This window comes from Nesoenas mayeri (genome assembly GCF_963082525.1).
Source record: "Nesoenas mayeri genome assembly, chromosome: 2".
Taxonomy (NCBI): domain Eukaryota; kingdom Metazoa; phylum Chordata; class Aves; order Columbiformes; family Columbidae; genus Nesoenas; species Nesoenas mayeri.
In genome coordinates, this window is record NC_137543.1 from 42,647,430 (window position 1) to 42,659,143 (window position 11,714).

An 11,714-nucleotide genomic window follows, 5' to 3' on the forward strand; every position below is an offset into this window, starting at 1 on the left:
TGTTTTCCCATGTTCTGAAGTATTCCAGGGCTACTCTTTTTCTCCTTAACCTGATGCCTCTTTGGTCACATAATTAAAGACCTTTTTTTTTTTTTTTAGGTGCTTTTATTTAATATGTAGATGCTGAGTTAACTGTTCTTCGTTTCCTCAGAATTATGTATGAACTCCATTTCTAGATCCAACTTTAGTCTCCAGCTACTCAGTGCCTTATGTAGGGGGAAAAAAGTCTTTTGAGTATCTGTTTGAAACTATTAAATGGAGCTTCTCTTTAGTCATCTTTATTGGGTCTTTTTCAGTGCTGCTGCAGTTACCATCACAACCCATGCTCCTTTTTTTTAAAAAAAAAACCAAAATACTGAGCAATATGGACCCTTCACCCCTTGTTCTGTAAAATCATTGGCAAGTTTTTATGTTGTGTAAGCAAATTTTTCTAGAGCAATGGGGATGCAAACATCTCTCACTGGCTGTGAGACTACAGCTTTGTGTTAGCGTAGCTTAACTTTTTTTGTAGGCAGATATGGCAAATCACAATTTGGGTTAAAAAAGCTAATTCATACTATACACTAATCCTAGATAAGCAGACACAATGAATATAATACTTGAAATAAACAGCTTTTTTAATATATTCCTCTCTATCTCTTGCCTTAAGAAGGTTTGAAAAACAGATATTGGAAAATGATGATTCTGAAGAGCATATTCTTGAAGATCTTTTTCATGTAATGCTTGTAATAGAAGTATTTTGTGTCCACTCTGGTCTTATCTCACAAGATCCGGGCTCTGCTGTATCAGCAGCATGATACTTGAAATTTAATCTGTGTTCCTTGGACTCCATAGCCTCACAGCATTAGTTAATGTATTGTCAATTTAAGATAAAATCATGAAATCAAGTAGTTTAAAAAAAAAAACAAAAAAACACCCAAAACAAGGAAAACAACTCCGCTCTGAAACGAAAATCTTAGTATTTGTCAAAATAGGCTGCTCTGCAGCATCTGCTCCTTCCTCTGCTCAGTATCTCAAACTGTCTTTCATATGAAATGCCTGTAATGCAACATCTCTGGCTGTTTGCTTCTCTCTTGTGCCCAATCTGGATTCCACAGAAGTAACTGAATTGGGGGTGTTTGTCAGGTAAATGGATTCCAAAAAGAGATCAGCAAATGAAGGTTGATTTCTCAAGCCACGTTGCAGCTGTCAATAGCTTGTATGGCCTTGCAAGAACTATAAAAAAATATATATATATGTATTTAGAGAGAGAGAGGGAGATGGCTTTTTTGCCTCTCTATAAACAGACAACTACCATCAGCATAGATGAGGTTTTTGGTGCCATGGTTTAGAGGTGGACTTGACTGTGGTGGGTTAGCAGTTGGACTCGATCTTAAAGGTCCTTTCCAACCAATGTGATTCTATGATTCTATCTTGTGTACCTTAGGAAAAACAACAAACAAACAAACGAAATAAAAACCAAACCCCTTAAGAATATATGAGTACTGCACATGTAGCACTTTTGCTCTTCTAGATGCAGGTAACCATACTTACATGCTGTGTCTTGATATGAATGCTGAATTTTAGGGTGGTGAAGAGCTGCTTGCCGTTCCTGCCTAACCTTTTGACTTTCTGGGAGGCTGGCAAACCAGCAGAAGCAGTTGCATGGCTTGTGCTGAATATACTTCATTGCTGCCAACTTGTTTCCTTCCGTAAGCAAGCTTACAGATTCATTTTTCTCTCTTCCAACATGACCGCAGGAAAACCTGCTCCCCCTGAGCATAAACACTAGGAAAGCCAGGAGAGGTAATATTTCCTCTTGGTATAGTTACGGCTAAAGAGCTCCACACAGCTTTTCCAGGGGTGAGAGTTGTTTGTACTTCTTTTAAAGCTGCTTTAAAATATCTCTATTATGTTTTTCCGGTTATGTGAAGCTGTTCGAAATTGCAGATAAAACTTGTCATTTTATGAAATGGTAGGCAAGCTGTTTCCTACCTGAAGTGCCTGGGGAGTGAGTGAAATAGAGACAGACCTGATCAAATGACACTTCTGAGACATACTGATAATGGTCTCGTGGCTTTCTACCTTTAGGCTGATGTGTGTGCCATGCCTGAGAGGACATCATTCACCTACACAGGGCCAGGAGGAGCTGATTGGGTTACGCAGGTAAAAATACCTGGCAGCCAAGAATCTGTGCAACTAAAGGGTGCTGATGTGTTTCCATAGCCTGGCCTGGGAGCTGCAGCAGGGAGAGGTGAGGCCAAAAGGGCCTCAGGAATAACCCAGGTCCATGTGATGCTGAGGTCTGGGCACTGGGAGGTCTTGGTGGTGGGAAATGTAGTACAGCTGCCTCTAGATTCCACCTGGATTCTTGTTTTGGTAAGTCTACCTTCCCTAAGCCCCAATGTCTTGGTTGAATTCCTGGTATTTTTATTTGACAAGTTAAACTGATGCCTTATGCACCTGAAACAGCATGCAGTAATAAATTCTGTTTTATTTTCAGAAGGGCTCCTCACTGGTGACCAAAGGCTAAATAAACACTTAATGTTTTCTCTGACTTTTCTGAGCTTTTAGAAACTTGGTTCCAGACCAGGTAGCAGCTCGTCTGTCCATTTGAATTACCTTTTGGCTACAGTATTTTGAATACAACAATTGCCATGAAAGGCCTTTGTGATGGAGTCTGTATAAAGCTTCTTTAAATTTTGGGGAATTTGCTTATAGTAAACATTACTTTGGCAAAAGTGCATGCCCTTCTCTTAGCATTTTTGAAATGGCAGAATGAAAATGAGTGTCTGGTGAATGCTAAAAGGGGTGACCCAAGTAGAAGACAGATGGTGCTTTTCTCAGTGTAACTTTGCAGTAAAGGAGTTAAAAATGAAGATTGCAGTATTATCAGGAGCTCCTGTGTAGCATAAATAACTGAGTGACACTGCTTAATTAAACCAGTGCTTGGAAATGCTATTTAATCACCACTGTTGCAGCACAGGATTTGTAAAAAGCCAAAGAAGCTAAACAAAAGCAATCTGCGTTCTGATGCAATTTGTTATGAAAATAGTTGGTTATATGGCATGTGGACAGAGCAGGCTCCACAGTTAACTTGCTGTGTAGCCTCCCTTCTGAGGTATGGCATCAAATATTAACCGTGTTGTATTAAACAAGTAGGTTTTCATGAGAAGGGCACAGCTTTCTGTAGCAGATGCTATGAGCAGTGCGGGACCTTGGTTGGTAACCCCATGCTCACCAGACCGCTACGGTAGCTTAAGCAGAGCATCAGTGAGGGACCTGCTCTGTGTAACTGCATAGGTGGATGGCCCCAGCATATTCTTGATATCATCCCTTTTGAAGGCTGTGCAGTGATCTGGTTTGCCTGGGCAGATCTTCGCAGTGACCTCTCCTCAGCCAGAGGGTTCAGGCCAGCCCCAATGTCTGCTGTTGCAGCAGGGGATGGAGAAGGTTTGTGCTGGGAAAGGGGAGGGAAACTCCAAAGAAAAGCCACTCCTGAGTTTCTGCACACATTTTTTTCCTAGGGCTTAACCGGTATCCCTGAAGGGCTGTGAATCCTTGAATGTGTGGAAGCAGAGCATTGCCTTGTGATTGTAGGAAGGGTTCCAGAAAGATCTGTGAAGGCCTGACTTCTTGGTTCTCCAGTCCCCCATTCTCAGAGGCTGCAATATTAATTACCTTTGTCTTAGCATCAGTTGTGTTTCTTGCTTCTAGTCTTCCTGTTAGGAGATTGGACCAGAAACCCACTCCTCTGATGGCTTTAAAACCTTTTGCTTCCAGATTCTCTGAAGCCATGGTAAGCATATTATAACTTATTCTTGTGCTGGTATTTTCCTATAGCTACTTGATCTTTGGTGGCAGTAACTTTGCCCCCTGACACCTACTGAAGTCACTTAGAGAGAAATCACTCAGAAACAATTATGCCTGTCTCTAGTGGGACTCGATAGTGTTGCAAACTCTGCTTTCTTCCTTGAGTAAAAATTAAGAGCACCATGAAGCTTGATGCTTTAGAGGTGTTAGAAAGTCCTGACACCTGTGTTAGAGGGAAGCGGTTTATGGGCCATAGGCTGTCTGTGTGTTATCTGTAATTGAGCTGATACCTCATCACACAAACAAATCTTAAGTGTGAGGAGCACAGGCAGAACTAATGAGCTGATGTATAAATGGAGCCTTAATAACTGAACTGATATGCTGTGTTTCTATTGTCTTTGCCGGGTCAGACTTGTGGCTTTCTGGTGAAGGCTGCAGTACTATATCTAAATTAAAAAATGCCTTAATTAATCTGTTTATGCTCACAACTATTTTTTGTTTGCTGTTGTAGGAGAGCAAAACAGCTTTTGTAAGTGTACTTCAATAATTATCTTGTGACAGAGTCTGCTGCTTTGACTTGTTTTTCCACATAGAATGAAGTATGCTGTGATACGACAATATACTTCTAGGGTGTTGTTACCTGAATTTGTGTTTTTTCTTACATCCAAATAACTGTGGTCAAATATGTCAATCTTCACTTCAGGTATTATTTACTATTCCATTACTCCATTCCTATGGTAATGTTCTCTGGAAGATAATAGAGAAAGTCACTTCTGTTTCTGCCTGTTTCTGTTGTCCATTCTGTTTGGTCTTCCCTGGCTGGTGTCTCCAATCATGGGCCAATATAACCTAATTCTTGGCTGCAGCAAATAAGCGCCATCTGTACTCCTGATGGGGATAACTAGTATAATCCTGTAAAAGCTTGTAAGGCTTTGGAAGATTACTGAATGTAAGGGTAGAAATTTTTGTGTGTATGTTGTGAGCTCTGTTAGCAGAGACGGTGAAGCTTTCCTCCTTTCTCTAGCTCTGGAGCTAAGAAGTTAACCCCTGCTTCTGTGTGCAAGACAAAAGTCTTACGTGTTTTCCTGAAATGCAGAGCTGGTTTTGCGTGCGTGTAGCTACATAACAAGTTCTAATTAAGAGGATTTGTAGTCTTCTTGCTGAGCTAAATTGCCCTGATGTATTTCCAAAGTTTAACAGGCTGATTGTTAGTGCAGCACAATTTTTTTCTTTTCTTGGTATCTTTATAAAATTTGTTTAGGTGATCAGCAGTTAGTGATTTGTTTACTTTAACTAAATTGCTTAGGTATTATTGTTTTGGTAACTATTCTGAGCATGATAGCAACTCCACTGTACACTTATCTTAAAAGGATATAATTAATAGCTGTTGCTATTAATGCAAATGAGGCAAATATGAGGCTCTCCAAGAGAATGAACTGGAGGCCAGAGGTTTCGCAGTGTGTTGTTGTTGTCATCATCTTTGCATGGTTCTGGTTTGTATCCAGCTCTAAGTGGATAGTGGAGATGATGCTGGAAAGAAATTCTCTTGATGCGTCACTCTGTACCTTGCATAGAAAGTTAAATATTGGGGCAGAGAATAGAATCGAATAGCCTAAACACTCATTATAGATACAGAAGACAGAACTTTTCTGTGTCTTGGTGAATCAGACATAAAAAATGGAGCTGCTGCAGTGAAGCGGATGGAGAAATGTCCCAAGAACATGAGGCTGGAGGTCACAACACCCTTCTGGAGAGAGATACCTGGTTTCAAATTGATATTTCAATTTAGGCAGATGGGATATTTGAACATGAGTATTAACAATCGGAATGCGTACTCAAACCATTATTTTTAGGCTTGCAGATTTTTCCATTCAGACTTAAGGTCCTAAATAGCTTAAATGCTTTTGAGAGTTAATGGGGACTCTCCATAAACAGAACAGAAATTAAATCCAGCCAGGCAAACTTGTTTTCATCTTATATGGCATTATAAGTTGTTTCACTTAACACCTGGGTAGGAGATAGCTCTCATGCGCACAGAAGAGCTGATACAATATTGTGTGGATTTTTAATGTAATGGTTTATTGTTTCTCTGTAAAATTCACTGTAAAATTTCATCCACTTTGATAGAAGCAGTATTGAGTGGATAACAACAGAATTTATTTGACTTATTGAGATGAAGTTTGCTCATAAAATGCCTATGAGCAGGTTGTGATTCCATCAGGGATATTTGTTTTTTAATTTATTTAACTTAATTTTCTGTTTAGAACTGTGTTTTGTTCCTCTCTGTTATTGTTGGCAGCAGTTACCTGATTAACTGAGTTTGAGCTAGATGAGCTGCTGTAATTACATAAGTCAAAATCTAGCACTTATATATCTTGACTGGAGGAAAACAGCTTTGTAATTATGAGAAAAAGTGAAGGCCACACGATAGGGAGAAGGATTTGACTCCTGGGGAGCAACAGTAAATTAAGATGATCAGGAAACTTTCCTTGACCTAAGCAGTATCTAAAATGTCAATCCCAGACTGCAATAGCCTATTTAGATTTCTGTTCTGAGTTCAGATGTGAAATAATATCTTCTTATGCAAATTATTTGTATTAGAGTGGCTTCTCCCTGCCCTGCTGGGGGCTGTTGTCCTTTTCACCAAGCATTGTGCATGATACAGCATCTTGCTTGTTCACCTGAAATAGGGCTCATCATCTCATATGTGCTGTACTTGCTTCAGAGTTGCGGTGGTTTAAATGTTGAACACCTTTATTTATAATTATAATTTGAGTATGTGCAGTGAGTTTTTTTTCTTGTTCTGGAAAGCAACCGTAAAAAAAAAGAAATGGGATCACATTCCAGACATTAATTTACCACTGACTTTCCTTCTTTAGGTGTATAAAATACAGCATAAGATGTCATCTGTTTGTCTCCTTGTGGGAAGAGACATCAGTTCTGCAGCTGTTCTGCTGACCACATTACAATAATCTGTAAGTAGAAATCCTTAATGTGCTATGTTGCAAATCTGCAAGGTTATGAAACAACAGACCGCGGCCTCCAACTGAATGTGATTCAAGTCCTGACAGATGGACTTGGATGCTCAGCTCCTGAGTTTTGCTGTGAATCCTCATGAGCTGAGACAAAGCCAACAGAGGGAATAAAAAAATTATTTGGGTTGCAAAGCACCTCTAAAGATCACCTAGTCCAACCCCCCCTGCCATGGTCAGGGACATCTTTCACTAGGTCAGGTTGCTCAAAGCACCATCCAACCTGACCTTGAACACTTTCAGGGATGGGGCATCCACAAGTTCTATGGGCAGCCTGTTCAAGGGTCTCGATCCCCTCATAATAAAAAATGTCTTCCTTATGTCCAACCTAAATCTACCCTCCTTCAGTTTGAAACCATTACGCCTTGTCCTGTCACTACAGGCCCTGGTGAAAAGTCTCTCTCCATCTTCCTTATAAGCCTTCTTTAAGTATGGAAAGGCTGAAATAAGGTCTCCCTGGACCCTTTTTGCTTTTGATTCTGAAATTTCTACAATATTTTATGACCTGATTTGCACAGATAGGGGAATAAAGGTTTTACTAGCATTCTGCAAGCTTTGCTGTGCCTGGTTTATCCCATCCTTCTGAGGTTACATTACTTGGCTTTGGAAAGGGAATAAGCTCCGACTGTCCAAGAAAATGGGTGACTGCAGCATCCTAAATCCTTAGATTCTTTGAAAGAGCTGTTGGAAGAGAGCTCCTGTTCAGCTGCAGAAAGATTAACACCTGTGGAAAGAGCAGGTGTTTTTCACTGGCTGAGGAACAAGTATTTGAGACAAGGCAGGCAACTGGCTTGTAAGGGTTAAGGTGAAAAGGATAATTGAATCCTCTGCACATATCCTTAGCAGTGGCTGCATTTGCATCTGTACAATAAGCTGTATAATCTTCTTGTTACTGGGAGACTGTATGTTTTTTTATTTTAAGGCTGAGGCCACGCTCTCTCTGGACATCTCTTCGGTGATATAGGAAATCACTAATGACATAGATGAAATGAGCGACTTTCTATGGTGCTTGAGCATTGTAATATTTACTTAGATCCCAGTAGCCACCCCAGGTTTTCTGTTCTGGAAAGGAAAATTCTGGTTCTTCAGTTTACTCATTTGCCTATTAACACCTAGAGGCTTATCATAAAAGATACCAAAGTTCCCTATAGCTCTTCACAGAATTGTCTTTCCTTATGCTCTATATCAGGGATGTCAAACTCATTTTCACTGAGGGCCACATCAGCCTCGTGGTTGCCTTCTAAGGGCCAAATGTAATTTTAGGACTGCATAAATGTAACTACTTCTACATTTATGCAGTCCTAAAATGTAACTACTTCTACATTTATGCAGTCCTAAAATGTAACTACTTCTACATTTATGCAGTCCTAAAATTACATTTGGCCCTTAGAAGGCAACAACGAGGCTGATGTGGCCCTCAGTGAAAATGAGTTTGACACCTTTGCTCGGTATCATGGGGAGTCCAGTGTTACAGAGCAGTATTTATTTCAAGCTATTTGTTTTTTGTTGGATTTCCAGTCCTTTTCAAAAAGGGACATTTATGTGGGGTTTTTTTCTTTATTTTTTTAGATCACTCACATTTACAGATGAGTACCCTAAAGCTTTAAACTTCCTTCTCTGAAGGCTGACTGAAGTGATAGAAGGAAGTGGATAAATTATTTGTAAGAACAGCAATCCATTCTAATGTAAGAGACTACAATTTTCTTGCATTAAATTTTATTTTCCTCTCAAGTCTTTTTTTTTTTTTTCCTGTGGAATTAGTTAAAGTAGAAATTAGTAGCTGATAGTCAACGTAAAGTCAGCCTCAAGTATATTCTGGAAATAATTGCTGGGTGGCAGAGTTTTGATGAAACACTACCACTTTGTTACTCATTTTCAAATACAGACAGAAAAGAGATGCTGGCACATGCTTTTACCTCATCAGCCCCCAAGTATTCTGTTTATTGGAATGAGAGAATATGAATTAAAAGGTTGTTTTGTTTTTTTCTTAAGTGATTCCTGCTGAAGATACAGGAACAATGATGAATAAGGCATTTGAGAATTTGGAAGAATAGGTTTATCCAAACAAGGTGGTGGGGTTTTTTTTGTTTGTTTTGTTTGTTTGTTTGTTTTTACTATGTAAACGTAGAAATTTTAAATTTAGAGACATAATTTCTCATTTCCTTGCTTTACATGGACTCTAAGTTATGTGGAAATGGGAGAGTAAAAAGCATATCACCTCTTTCATAAGATCAGGTTGGAAGAAATGTCCATGACACCAGAACAATTGTACTTCAAAGGAGAGATTTAACGAATGTCTGCTGGGCTTCTCTTCATTGATGTGGTAGGAGACAGCATAATGAGACTTGTGTGCTTGTTAAACGATGAAAGGGAATGTTTGTGATTGAGCAACTGGCAATTATTTTGAAGACTAAAAGAAGGCATATTAAGAAAAATGAAATTTTAAAACAAAACTAAAGAAACAAAAAAACCCCAGGAATACTGACATTTAAAGAGATTTTAGCTTTCTGTGTTCAATAAGGCATCAGTGGTTGATAATCCTTTGTAAGGTGAAATAAATACAGTAAAAATTAGATAATGTATAAATAAATACAGTAACAGTTGGATCACGATTCTTTTGCTTGATAGATGGACAACAAGTGAAGCATCTTCAGGACCTTCCTGTGGATAACAGAACCAAAATAATGTATGATGAATTGAACCTGAAATGATAGCAATTTATTTGGCCAATTTAGTTATGGGCTGTTTGAAACTATTTAAAAATTGCATCTGTATGGCACTTACAGCTGATAAGAATTATGTCAAACATACATGGGCAAAACCTCAGGGAATGTAAACCATCAGATTTGGATAACAGCTTCATAAGCATGCACTGTGCAGAGAGTGTCTGCCAGGGTGCAATGAACAGTGAGCTTGTGAAACCAAATCAGTGTATATGCAATCATTTCAAAGGAAGTTTTCCAGTTCATCCTGGACCTGTGTTTAAACAGGGAAAGAGATAACACCATGGAGATCTCTTCTTTAAGTCTAGTTTTTATCAAGTACAGTGAGTGTTTGTGAAGCTAGCACTCATTGTCTCCCCTTATGAGGATGTCTGGCACTGAACAAAGCTGGAACTCATCTGGTGGCATTGCTGGATTGTACCTCTTCCTGTAACCATAGAATCATTTTGGTTGGAGAAGACCTTTAAGATCATAGAGTCCAACCGTTAACCTAGCACTGCCAAGTCCAACACTAAACTATCTATGTCCCTGAGAACCTCATCTATGTGTCATTTAAACACCTCCAAGCATCATGGTGACTCAACCACTTCCCTGGGCAGCATGTTCCAGAACCTGTGAAGAAATTTTTCATAATATCCAATCTGAACCTCCCCCTGATGCAACTTGAGGCCATTTCCTCTCATTCTATCACTTGTTACTTGGAAGAAAAGACCAGCCCCCTCCATGCTACAACCTCCTTTCAGGTATTTGTAGAGAGTGATAAGGTCTCCTGTCAGCCTCCTTTTCTCCATGTTACTTCTATCACATAAAAGCATGTATCTATGCAATTTGCAGGAAGCATACTGTTTATAAATATTTAGTTGTGTTAGGATGCTTCATTCTTAGCACCATCCCAGAACAAAAGCAGGTCTATCAGGAAGGCACCAACCACTCTCAGCACATTTGTAGCAGATCGAAGGGTAAAATCAGTCCCTACCCAGAGTCTGACACACAGGTCTCTGTGGTACTGTTAGCCATGGGTGAAAGAAAATAGCAATAGACTAGTTTGGCAGAAATTCTTTACTTTTCTGGCAGGACTTAAAAGAGGGATATGTACCTTCATGCTAAATAACAGGCTGAACACTTGAGTCTGTTGGAAGGCTAAATCAATAAATATTTGTAACTTACTGCCAAAGCACTGAATAGCTCTGTGGATATTTCAGGTTTGTTCTTTGGACAAATAGCTGTGGGAAGATGACTGTGCCACATATTACTTAGGATGTTATTTATCTAGGGGCTCTTGGCAGTAGGATTTGGAAAAATATGTTGTGAGGGTTGTTGTTTGGGGTTTGCTGGGAAACAAAGCTTTTTGTCAGTGGCATTTGATATGTTGTAGGACTGGCCTGCTAGGAGAACTTATGGTGTAATAACTAAAATGTGATTTTTATGGCTCCCTTGGTGACTCATTTTATTCCCATCCTGATGTTGCTGTATCAGAGCATCCTTCCCAGCACACTGCCAGCTGGCTGGAGGAGCAGTGCTGGGAGGAAGAGCACAGGACTGTGAGGAAGGCTGTACTTACCAAGGCCTAAAGTCCATTTGGCACAGAAGAGTCGGCTGCCCCAGAAAGCCAGGGAGGAGGGTAAGGGCAGAGTAGCCTTTGTAATGCCCTGAAGTGCTTTCCTAGCACTCAGTGAAGTTCATGGACTTTTTGGGGCACGGTGTTATTTCTGTTTGTACCAAAATCTATCTTTAACAATCGTCAGGTTTAATTTGTTTTGAACAAGTTTGTCCAGCGACCTTTTGAACCCAACTCTTTATAACATCCTATGACAGGGCCCTGTCATGTAACCACCTCTCAGGTTAAGAAATAAGCTGAGGTGTGTGTGTTTGTTTGGTTTTTTGTTTATTTGGTTTTCCTCCCAGAATTGTTAGTGCTCTATATGTTCAGACCTTTAGTTTCCCTCCTGGAGAGTCATGTCTGTGTCAATATTACTGTATCTGGGAGAGATGCTGACAGGAAGCCTCCACACAACCCAGTGAAGCATGGCATGGTGACAATTATTCTTGGGAGCAAAAAAACACTATAGGCATTCAAACAAGTTTTCCAAATAACTCTTTTTGCTGTTTTACCTTTGACCTGTTAGCAGTATTCAAGAAGAGACTGGACAATGCCCTCAGACACATG